The sequence below is a fragment of the Pristis pectinata genome, chromosome 21 (assembly GCF_009764475.1).
Source record: "Pristis pectinata isolate sPriPec2 chromosome 21, sPriPec2.1.pri, whole genome shotgun sequence".
Taxonomy (NCBI): domain Eukaryota; kingdom Metazoa; phylum Chordata; class Chondrichthyes; order Rhinopristiformes; family Pristidae; genus Pristis; species Pristis pectinata.
The window spans coordinates 29,703,758-29,716,767 of NC_067425.1; the positions used below are offsets into that span (position 1 = coordinate 29,703,758).

The following is a 13,010-nucleotide window of genomic DNA, read 5'->3' on the forward strand; positions in this document are numbered from 1 at the left end:
AAGAAAGTTGATATGATTCAAGTGTCCATCGGTTACTTTTAAATTCATTAATCGTCTCTACTTCCACTACCCTTGTAACACAAGCTCTGGACATAACTACTCACTGTGTAAACATCAACTCCCTCTTTCCCTTACCCCAACTTAAATTTCTTAGCCTTAATCTTTGTACCATGAACTAATCAGAACAGCTTCCTTAACCTACACGAGTCAAATTCACCCAAATGACTTTAGACCACACAAAGACTTAATCCCTGTGCCTTTTTGGCAAGCCTGGTGATCCTTGGGATGTGGGGTGTATGATCCAACTATCTGGGTTATACTCCCAATACCCCAGTGGAAGACAGTTTGGAAGCATTATTTCTATGCAATGAACAGCAACTGCTGGAGAAAGCGGCCAGTATCTCCTTTACCCAATTCTGTTTGCCAAAAGAGTACAGGACCATGCCATCCTTGTAGTATTACAAATAAAATAAGAAAAGATATCTTTATTAGTCACATGTACATCGAAACACACAGTAAAATACATCTTTTTGCATACTGTTCTGGCGGCAGCCTGCAAGTGTCGCCACGCTTCTGGTGCCAACATAGCATGCCCACAACTTCCTAACCCATACGTCTTTGGAATGTGGGAGGAAACCCACGCAGAGACGGAGAGAACGTACAAACTCCTTACAGACAGCGGCCGGATTTGAACCCGGGTTGCTGGCGCTGTAAAGCGTTACGCTAACCGCTACACTACCGTGCGTGCCCTCTTACTAGGGTGCTCCACAGACTGAACTGTTTTATATTGTCATTGTAATTTTCACAATGTCTTGGATAGAGTTGATGGAAGAACCCAGACCAGGAACTGTGGCCATAAATGCAAGCGGTAGTGTGGGCGAGGGAAAGACATGTACTCAACAGAAGCTGTCTCTCCATTCGTGTTCATTATGGGGAGGAAATGAGCACTCAAGGTACAAAATGATCAAGAGTGGTTTGGCCACGTTACCGAACTACAACTACAGCTAGGACTAATAACATACTGCTCAGAAAACAGATAGGGACAAGATTAAAGCTACATCCTGTCGAGGCACCTCAGGAATAAGTAGAGGACTGAAATAATATGCCTATGAAGGGGCAAGAGAAATAGAGGTGTTAGAACCTTTTCAATAAACAACTTTAAAATAGTCTGTATACTGTGTAGAAGAAGTCTGCCGAGATACAAAAATAAATTAAGCCTGGAATAAACCTTAGCGGTATAAACTATTCAATTTCAAATGTCATCAGAAGTAATCCAAGCCTTTGGGCAAAAGCCAGGCTGAAAAAGGATTTTCTTTGCAAAAGAACACCTGAGAGTCAGTGACAACGATCCCCAAAGTAATGACCGCACTTTTATATGTAAATAGTCCAATCCCCACATCACCATTGGCAGTGATGAGCCAGCCACAATGAAGAAGTGATAGCATGTAAACTACTAGATACACTAAGCTAATTCAGTGCGCACTGTGCTTTTGTTGCAATGCAACGTTGCAGCATTATATAGGCAAAATAGTTGATTCTGAGTTCAGTATCCAAGTCCCAGATCTTTCCATGGTCTGCATCATGATTTAGTGTGAACAGAGTATTGGTATTGGTTTATTATTGTCACTTGTACAGTGAAAAACTTGTCTTGCATACCGATCGTACAGGTCAATTCATTACACAGTGCAGTTACATTGAATTAGTACAGAGTGCATTGAGGTAATACAGGTAAAAACAATAACAGTACAGAGTAAAGTGTCACAGCTACAGAGGAAGTGTAGTGCAATAAGGTGCAAGGTCACAACAAGGTAAATCGTGAGGTCAGAGTCCACCTCATCATATAAGGGAACCGTTCAATAGTCTATCACAGTGGGATAGAAGCTGTCAAGTGCAGGAAGGTCTATTAAGATACAAACATGAACTAAACCCATGACAAACCTTGGTGGTGGCAGGTACGAGTCATTCCCCACTACAGGAAGGACACAGCTGAGCAAAGTCACCGGCGCTTTCAATGGCAATCACCTGAGGGTCAGTCACATGACCCCACGTGTCAAGTGGTGTGGAGTGTGCCACATGGGCACAGTGCGACAGGCTCATTGGTCCACAGCGAGTGACAAGTTGCAACAGCAAAATATTGGTGAGTAACAGGCTGACAGCCAATCAAATGATCAACCCATGGTGTTTCAACTATCAAGACAATGACAAACAATCATACGGTATTCTTTTTACGAACACAAATAATGGATCATTAATGAGATAAAGATAAATAAAAACACTTGGGGGGAGGGGAAATACTGAGGGAGAATGGACTCAAGGAATCAGAAGTCAATTTGACACCAGAGAAGGTAACTTGACGCAATGATGTGGACTTGACTGTAAAGAAATAGAAAATTTTACATGGCATGAAGTAACCTGTCTTCCACTTAACACAGCTAGCCAAAAACATTCTTTAAACGTGATTTAATGAGCAACAGACATAGATTGGGCTCCACCAAAAGATTTTTAGTAAAACCAGCTTCAATAAAGCAACAGATTCCACAGAGACTGAGAATTACGGTCAATACGGAGGTGCTACCATCCTGATTGCCAATAAGGGAAAGACATACATGAAATTAGTCCCTTGATTGGCAAGAGTACCATCAAAAAGGTCACAGTATTCATTCCCAGATGGTACTGTAATAGCTGATCTCGGTTGGAGCAGCACATGATCTGCTAAAATTGGCCCCATGACCCCTGGGTTAAGGTGAGGAGGTGGAAGGCGGAATGGGTGAAAATCAGCTACGGTTCTCGCTCCCAGTTAGGACTGGTTAAGCGGCAATTTCATCTGCCATCTGGACTTCTATTCAAAATTGAACCAAAGAAGCAGAGACATCAGCAGATAGATATAAACTAAATTGAGCTCAGCAGAAACTAAATAGAGTGACAGATGGTTGGGGTGGGAATGGGTCGGGAAGAGCTGGGACAAGGAAGAGGGGGAGAACAGGTTCAATCCTCAGGTGCTGTCAGTGTCTGCACGTACTCCCTGTGACTGCATGAGTTTTCCCTAGGTTCCCCAATTTCCTCTCATATCCCAACAATGTGCTGGTTGGTAGGTAGATGGTAGGAGAATCAGGATGGGATCGCCAGGGAATAGGTTGGAGGAAATTAAGTGGAATTGATGGGATTGCTTTGCAAGCCAGCAAAGACACAATGAATCAAGTGACCTCCTTCTATAGAGTTATGCAGCACAGAAACAGGCCCCTCGGTCCTACTATGTCATAAGAAAATGTGAAAATAGTTTTAAGATTAAACTATCCTCCTCACAAAGTTTCAGCTGTGCTTAGGGTGAGTAAAAATGGAACAGGTTCAGTCCTCACTCACTTCCAATGCCTTTTTGATCACAAAGTGATGTTTGAATTTTGGTCAACTAGGTGTAATTTTAATAAAGCATCAGTACGTCGTTTGTACACAAATATAGAGGCTGCTGAGTTCACCAATATTCGTGCAGAGGTAGTGCTGAGGCTCCCTCTCTGACAGACTTGGAGAGAGGGCAAACCTAGGGTCACAACTCAAAACTATCAAGCATTTTAACAGGTTTATAAAATACCTGTGATGTTCAGGCACACGATCTACTAAAAGTTATTTAAGTGATAAAAGCAATAACATTTAATTTGAAAATTAAAACATTTAAATAGAGTTAAGATCAAAACATGAAGACAATTTGAAATAATTAACATCAAACCAAAGAAATGTAACATTAAAACATTACTTACTATCCCTTGTACCTGCTGACTTGCAGGCCTAAAACACCCTTTAAAATCAATGGTGTCTCCAATCCTCTAACAGATCATCCCTGGCATGGTTTCAGAGCATCAAACCTTTGGCATAATGCCTGGGAATCCCAGCAAGATTAGACTCTGCCACTGGATTCTACACGAAGTCCATCAGTAGAGCACAGAGACAGACACAGTGCCATCTGTCACTTTGAAGTGTCAGACTGCAGTTTTTGGCAGCACATACACAGCGGAAAGGCAGCATTCCAACTGGAACCACTCACCACAGCCAGCACGATTTGCCCCATTATGAACAGGAAATCACCAGAATTTCCCCAATATGTGTCCTAAGACGACAAGACTCCACAACAATTTCTGACAGTTGGACAAAAGGCATGGACTTGCTGGTGTTGGAGACAACTACAGAATCATTAACTAGTTGCCTGTTAAGGAGGAAAGAAGGGTGGTAATTGGCTGACACCACAGTAGGTCGATTAATTGTGGGATCAAATGGAGAAAGTTATTACCGATTTCGGTTCCCGACAGAAGGTCATCAACCTGAAATGTCAAATCTGTCTCTCTGCACAGTTGCTACCTGACCTGTTGAGTATTTCCAGCATCTTCTGTCCTTATTTCAGATTTCCAGTCTTTATAGTATTTTACTTTTGGCTTCAATACTTTAGGGACTAGGAGTCAGAGCAGGATGCAAAATCAATTCGGGCCAAGTTTGGTCTCCTCAGATACGTTAGCTTCAGAGATCGAAGCTGTGGAACAAAGGGCTTAATTATAAAGGGAAGGTAAAAGTGACTACCCTTAGCATCAAAGCAGCATTTGTCTGAGTGTAGCATCAAGGAGCCCAAGTAAAACTGAAGTCAATGGGAATTAAAGGAGAAACTTTCTAATGATGAAGTTGCACCTGGCAAACTGAGATGCTTGTGGTCAATGGAGGCTAATCATCTCAGCAACAGGACAAGCCATCTTTTGGGCTTTGTTAGTAATGTTCACTCAACCATTAAGGTCAGAAGTGGAAATGCTCACTAATGATTTCCCAACAGCCATTTGCAGCTACTTAGAAAATGTAGTCATCCAGGAGCAAAATCGGAACAACATTCAGAAATCAGCTCATAAATAGCAGTAACAGTCATACCAGGCAGTGACCATTTCCCAGTGAATCCAACCATCTGTCTGAGACCTTCTTCAAACAATGACGTGATTTAATTCTCCACTGTTGACCAAAACTTAACTGGATCAGCCACAAATATTGTAGCTACAATTCAGGTAAGGTTCAATATTCAATTCATTTTCTAAAGCCTTTCCACCATTTACAAGGCTAATGTTAGGTGAATGACGCAACACTCTTCATTTACACAAGTAAAGTGCAGCTCTAATAATTGTCAACCAGCTCAGTAGTATTCTGGACAAAGCAGCCCACTTGACTAATATACCATCCACCATCTTAACCACTCACATCCTTCAACACCACCACTGATATTGTTATTGGTTTATTATTGTCACTTGTACCGAGGTACAGTGAAAAACTTGTCTTGCATACCAATCGTACAGGTCATTTCATTACACAGTGCAGTTACATTGAGTTAGTACAGAGTGCATTGATGTAGTCCAGGCAAAAACAATAACAGTAGAGTAAGGTGTCACAGCTACAGAGAAAGTGCAGTGCAATAAGGTGCAAGTTCACAAGGTAGATTGAGAGGTCATGGTCCATCTCATCATATAAAGTCTCATTGTTCAACAGTCTTATCACAGTGGGGTAGAAGCTGTCCTTAAGTCTGGTGGTATGTGCCCTCAGGCTCCTGAGGATGGTAACTCACCAAAGTTTCATCAACAGCACCTCAAAAACCTGCAAACTTTAAATGGACATCCAGATGGCCAATGCCAGGACGCAAAAGGTTACACCATCACCAGTGAGTTCCCGAGTTACAAATCATGCTGCCATGGGAATATATAGGTGCTTTAAAATCATGGTACTCCCTCCTTCACCACATTACAGAAATACCTTTCATAAACATCTCCAGCAATTCAAGTGGCTCACTGCCAGCTTCTGTACATCCATTAGTAATGGACTATAAATTTTGGTCATGCCATCAATGCCCAAAACCTGCAAAATAATAAAAAGATGGCCAGTTCAACTACCATGAAATGATGAACACTCAGTGAAGACACATTTAGATATGCTCCTCTCATCTCATCAACCCTATGGTATGGTTTAGACTTGTGCAAAAATATTCAAGCTAGATACAGTGGCTATTCTCGCATAAGAATCCACATCCCATTGTGAAGTTTACCTTTTGGCAGCAAAAGACAGACAAATTTGGAAAGGAGAGAAGACATTTTAGAAATGTACAATGGTGTTGGCTGACAAAGCTGGAATGGTTCTACTCACACTGTACAAATACCAAGAGATCCAATTAGTTATAATGAAAATTGGCACAGGAAAGAATTAATCTAGAAAAGATTGCAATAAAATATTTATTGAATACCAAGTTCTAAATTATTTATAAAACAAATTCACCACATTTTGTTTTAATGTTGACTGGACTCATAAAAGTAGCCTGGCGCAACATTCCATGGTCTACAAAACATCCCTCTCCCTTCTCTGGATGAGACCACAGCTTGCATGCTACTGAGAAGCAGATACAAGATGGAGAAGGATTTTCGAGCGCTGCCAAATTTGAGAAAGATGGTCCGCAGTGAATCAAAGTCTCTTGAAAATCAAAAAAAAACATTTGCATAGTGACTGATGGTGCTCTGTGTTTCTATTGAATTGATACCCAGTGAAAATCTCCATTTTACTTCTAGATGGATTTTCACACTTCAGCCACTGGGAGGAGGCAGTTGTGGATGACCCATGTGCTGACTTTCCCTGTGGCAGACAATACGGATGAAGGTCTTGACAAGCACAGGGATGGTGAAAATCACAATTCAAAACCCAGTTCTTTTTCTATACACATACTGATTTACCTTTTGAAGTCTGTTTCTGGTAAACCATTCCATGTATAGCAATTTAATACACAGTTATATCTTCATGTTCTTTTGATAGTTATCTTCAATTGCATCCTCTAGCTAAATGTGCAAATAAAGTGGAAACTCTTATCCACTTTACCTTCTTTGTTGTGATATTTTATTCAGCCCTTCAATCCACAAAACATAAGTGAATTTCTTGTGCACCTTGTACACATTGAACATACAGTGCACAAATCCAAACTGAATATTCAAATTCAACCACAACCAGTGACTTTTGTAGACTTAGAACTGCTTTTATACTTAATATGTCTGATTAATTTAATTGAATGTTGAAGGGGTGGCTAAGAGAGTCAACGAGGATAGTGAAATTTGATTGCAGTAAGGCCTTTGACAAAGTCCCACATGGGAGGCAGGTCCAAAAGCTAACAGCACATGAGAACCAATACAATTTATCAAATTGGATCTGAAATTGACTGCATGACAGCAGGAAAGGATGATGGCCAACGGTTGTTTTTGCAATTGGAAGCCCATGACCAGAGGTTTACAGCGGGGATTGGTGCTGGGACGCTTACAGGTTATTATATATAAACAGTCTGGATGTGAATATGCGAGGTCTGATTATTAAGTTTGCAGATGACATGAAGAGCGATGGTGGTGTTGATCATGAGAGAGTAGTTTTCAGTTACAGAATGATAGTGATGATTTGTTGAGAAGGGCAAAGAAACAGCTGATGGAATATAATTCTGTAAAGTGCCAGGCTTTACATTTTGTGCTCACTTATAGGATATACACAATGAATAGAAAGACCCAAGGAGATTCTGAGGAACAGAGTTGACCTTGATGTTTATGTCCCTCAAGGATCCCTGACAGCAGTTACAGTAAGGTGGTTAAGAAGGCCAACGGGATACTTGCCTTCATTAACCAAGGCATGTAGGAGCAGGGAAGTTATGGTACAACTATATACTGTAGAACAATAGTAAGGTTACAGCTGGAGTACTATGTGCCTTATAGGAAGGATGTGATTACACTGTAGAGTGTGTAGAGGAGATTCACCAATAGACGTGTTCTGGGATGGAGTGTTTCAGTTAGAAGATACTGGAGAGGCTGGGTTGGTTTTCCCTGGAGAAAAGAAAGCTGAAGGGAAATTTGATTGAGCAAAACAAAATTATGAGAGGCATAAATAAAGTACATGGTGAGAAACTTTTCACCTTGGCAGAAATATCTGTCATAAGAATACATAGGTTTAAGGTAGGAAGTTTAGGAGATTTCAGGAAGAGTGGCTGAAACCTGAATGCACTACCTCAGAGGACAATGGAGGCTGTTACTCTCACAACAAGCGGGTATTTGGATGAGTATTTGAAACACCATGGGATAGAAAGCTGCACGCCAAGAACAAGAAAATGGGATTTGTATAGATAAGTAGCTAATGGGCAGTATGAACACGGTGAGCCGAAGGGCCTGTTTCTGTGAAGTATGACTGCAATATGATGTATATTCTCAGCTTCTCTTCTTACGTTTAAACTTCAAGTACTCAAACAAATCTCCACACCCTATAAATGTTTTACTTGTTGATATAAATGTTTTCTCTTTCTTTCTCCCAAAGTATTTCACATCACGTTGCTCCATGTGACATTTCATAGGGCTTTACCTGCTCAATTGTCCATATTCTACTGAAATCAACTTGGTTATCTGAACAGTTAAACATTCTCCCTTCTTTGGTTCATTTTTAAATGACTTGCGCAGTTAGTGAATCAAATCTAAATCACAATCCTTCAGGCTTTCTGTGGTAAGTTCATTACTCCGTTAAATTCAATTTAATATTGTTAATTCCTTGTCAAATGGAAAACAAAGGATGTCATTCCATTCATTTTAACAAAGTAATCTTACTTCATATACCAACAAACGCGACAATTAAGCAGTCATAACTGTAACTGTCCCTGATGGCTCTTCTTCGGCACTCCCTCAGGATCGAGGATAACTTACTACTATTTCTTCTCCGAGCTTGTGGACGCTTGAGATGATTAGCGAGGTCAGTGTGGAAATCACAGCCTCCCACAGGAAGTGGTGGAGCGGGGTGGGCAGTTTGTAGGATGGGATGGGTAGCTTGCCAGACATGCCAGCTTGCAGTACATCACAAGACAGACAGGGCAATTCAGAACCAGCACAGTCAACCAAACAATCTACATGTCCACCAGGAGCTTTGAGTGTACAGCCAACAGGAGGCCAGGGCTCCAGGAACATCCCCATTTTCAACAATGGCAGGGCAAGAGTGAATGATTCATCTTGGCTTCCTCCCAAGTTCCCAACCCTCACAGAAGAGTCTTCAGTTAATTCAACTTACTCCACATTATATCAAGATATAACAAAGGCTATGGGACCATACAACATTGTAGCTGTGATACTTAGTGCTCTACTCCAGAACGAGCCATGCCTCAAGCAAGGTTGCAACACTGGCATCTACTCAATAATGTGGAAAATTGCTCATGTTTGTCACACTCACCAAAAGCAGGATAATACAAGCTGGTGAATTACACCCAATCAGTTCAATCATCAGCAAAGTGGTCGAAGGTGTCCTCAATGGTACTATTAAATGGCATGCATCCAACAATAACCTGCTCAACAACATCCAGTTTGTACATCGCCAAGATTAATCAGCTCCTGATCACAAGGTGGCTTTGATTCAAACATGGACCAAAAGAGCTGAATTCCAGAGGTTAGGCAAGAGCATCAAGGTAACATGTGACCAAGAGTGATGTCAAAGAGCCCTGGTAAAACACATCAATATGTATCTTGTGGAAAAGCACTCCAGCAGTTGGAATCATACTTAAACAAATGAAGATGGTTGTGGTTGTTGGAAGTCAGTCATCCTCCTTTCAGGACATCATTCCTCAGCGCAGTGTCCTCAGTACGCCATCTTCAGCAGCTTCATCAATGACCCTCCTTCCATCATAAAGCCAGAAGTGGGGATGATCACCAATGATTTCACAATATTCAGTTCCATTTACAACTCTTCAGCAAATGAAGCAGTCCACATCTGCTTAGAAACCATAGAACAATACAGCACAATACAGGCCCTTCGGCCCACCATGCTGTGCCGACCTTCAAACCACACCTAAGACTATCTAACCCCTTCCTCCCAAATATCCCTCTATCTTAAATTCCTCCATATGCTTGTCTAACAATCTCTTGAACTTGACCAATGTATCAGCCTCCACCACCACCACCCCAGGCAGCACATTCCATGCACCAACCACTCTCTGGAGCAACTCCAGACAACATTCAGGCATAGACTGATAAGTGGCAAGTGACATTCTTGCCACAAACACACCAAGGAACAACTCATTTAAGAGGGTATAACTACCTATCCTTTGATATTCAATGGTATCACCAAGCCTCCCACCATCAATGTGCTCAGGATCATCACTGATGAGAAACTCAACGGGACAGGTAGATAAACACTGTGGCTACAAGAGGTCCGAGGGCAGACTTCCTGGGGTGAGTGACTCACATCCCCATCATCCAGAAAGCAAAAGTCAAGAGCGTCATGGAATATTGTTCATTTGCCTAGATGAGTGTAGCTTCAACTGTACGCTCAAGAAGCTGAACACCATCCAGGATCAAACAGTCAGCTTGACTGGCACTCTATCCACCCCAAACCTTCACTCCCTCCATCACGAGTGCGGTGTTTGCAGTGTGTACCTCCTACAAAAAAAAGACTACAATTAATCACTTAGGCCACTGCAAAATCACTTTCCAGACAAACAATCTCTACTACCAAGAAAGTCAATGGTCTGAGACATATTGGACCACCACCAATTGCCCATTTGCCTCCAAGTCACAGATTAATCTGATATGGAGATACATCACTGTCTTATTATCACTGCTGGATGCAAATCCTGAAACCCCCTTCCCAACGGCAATGTGGGAGTAACTTCATCACAAGGACTAGTGGTTCAAGTCAGTTCCTCACCAGCTTCAAAAGAAATTAGGGATGTGTAGTAAGTGCTGGCTTCCCACTGACACCCAGATCCTGAAAAATGAATGTTGGCTTAAAATTAAATTAAGCAATAGGAGAAGAAGCCTCTGAGAATAAGCTCCTTTCTCAGAAGAACACTGATTACATTTCCATAATCTGCCAGGATGAAGTTTGAATTCCAGATCTTTGTTTGCCAGTCCAGAACTGTATCCACCATGCTAACATTCCCGAGTACAGTGAGAAGGAACAATAGTGAAAACCTTGTGTTTCCCGTGGTCGAGGAGCTCAGAATTAGGGTCAAGGGTCCAAGATTAAACATCTGGATTGCAGATGAAGAGCATTTGATATGTTTTTACTTTTGAAACACAGGGTTAGGAGCTCCTACTCACAAATGAAAAGAGAAACGTGGTTCCCAGTGGACCAAAGCTAGCAATTGGGTATCATGCTTTTGGATTAAGTTATTGCTTCATAAATTTGTCATGTTAAAAGCATCAGCCCAAATTTTGAAGTTAGCAACAGACACTAGTTGTCACCAACCTGGAATAAATTTGTTCATATAGATCAAGAAATGTCTGTTGGACCAGTTTTCCCCTTCTTTAATGCTACTCGCAGTCTGTCACATACTACAGAGGACAAATGGCATTGAAGAACACTGACGTCATCAGACTTGAAGAATTCTCAAAGGTCACAGACCAGGAAAGAAAATTCATCCCTTCGAATTAACTTTTCATTCATTTTACAGAAAGCCAAATAGTTTGGACATATTTCCTTGATTAAGGTAGAAACTGGAAAAAAGCATACGGTAGAAGATATTTTAAAAATTTAAGGCATATTTATCAGAGACTGAAGGGAATAATGGTTCATACACAAAATTAGTTTCTAAGGATCAGATCGGTTATTCAGCAATAAAGACAATGTTGAGTTTATTGTCATATGTACAAATACACGTAGTAGTATCCAGATGAGCACTTGAATTGCCAAGGTAGTAAAGGTTATGAGATTAATACAGATGAGTACTTGATAGTCGACATAAACATGGTAGACAGAAGAGCCTATTTCTGTGCTGTATGATTCTATGATTTTATTGAAAATAAACACTAATGTCAAAGCACTAATTCTTATCAATTTCCATTAGAAAATTACAAAGCCCCAGTGTAATGGAGGAGCAAGACTTTACTAACAGTAACCTGTGTTTAACTGCACATGAAAATACCATAAATTGCTTTCAGTTTTAAAGCTACTTTGGCGAGTACTGATTATTTCATTGAGATTCCAACAGCAAACTTTGGACATTTATCTTCAGTTATCTCCATTCTTTAAGCCTGTACCAAACCATTTGTAACCAACTTCTATATTCATAGCATCATCTTTGTTTGCCTGGATTCAGCCCATCTGATGTTGAAACCCTCATCCAATCATCTAATATGGCAAGACTCAACCAATCCAAAGCTCCTCAGGCTGGATCCCGAACATGACCTTACTAAAACCTCTACCACTTGATCCTAACTTGCAACAAGTTTCATTCATTATCATCCCTTTGCTTATTGACCAATATTTGGCTCCTGGTCTACCGACCTGTGAATATTCAATATTCTCAAGTTCACATTCAAATCCACTGTAGTCTTGTCACTCGCTATCCCTGTAACCTCCAGATTTTCAACCCTACCTTCAGCTCCAACCATCCCAAACTGTTCTCCTGGGCATCTCCAACTTCTTTGTGGGCGGCACAGTCGCACAGCTAATGGAGCCATTGCCTCAAAGTGCCAGAGACCCAAGTTCAATCTTGGCCTCCGGTGCCGTCTATGTGAAGTTTGCACATTCTTCCTTTGATCATGTGGGTTTACGCCCTGTGCTCCAGTTGCCCTCTACATCCCATAAACATGTAAATCGCCCCTGTGTGTAGGTTAGTGGTAGAATTCAAGGGGAATTGATGAGAATGACAATAAATAAAAATGGGGATTAACGTAGGATTAGTGTAAGTGTGTGGGGTCAGTGCAGATTCTATGGGCTAAGGGATCTTTTGCACGACTCTGTGACTTCTTTACACCCACCATTACAGAGCATACCTTACACTGTTTTATAACTTACTTATTTAACTAAGTTTTTAATTATCAATCCTAATATCCTCTTTCCTGATTTGGTTCAATCTTACACTGATTATACACCCATGGACCATTTAGAGGAGTTTTTTGCATTAAGTTGTACTTATGGGTATGTGCATGTGTGTACCTGTGTGTGCACTTTCACATTTGGTCCTTAATTACTACAGATCAAGATGTTGGAAGACTGTGACTTGCTTA

At 41.1% G+C, this 13,010-nt stretch overlaps 1 protein-coding gene across 2 annotated transcripts in view; it reads right to left on the bottom strand.

Annotated features, from left to right (window-relative positions):
* hip1 (huntingtin interacting protein 1) overlaps nt 1–13,010 on the bottom strand; it is a 236,106-nt gene that overhangs the window by 145,067 nt on the left and 78,029 nt on the right. The window lies entirely within an intron of this gene.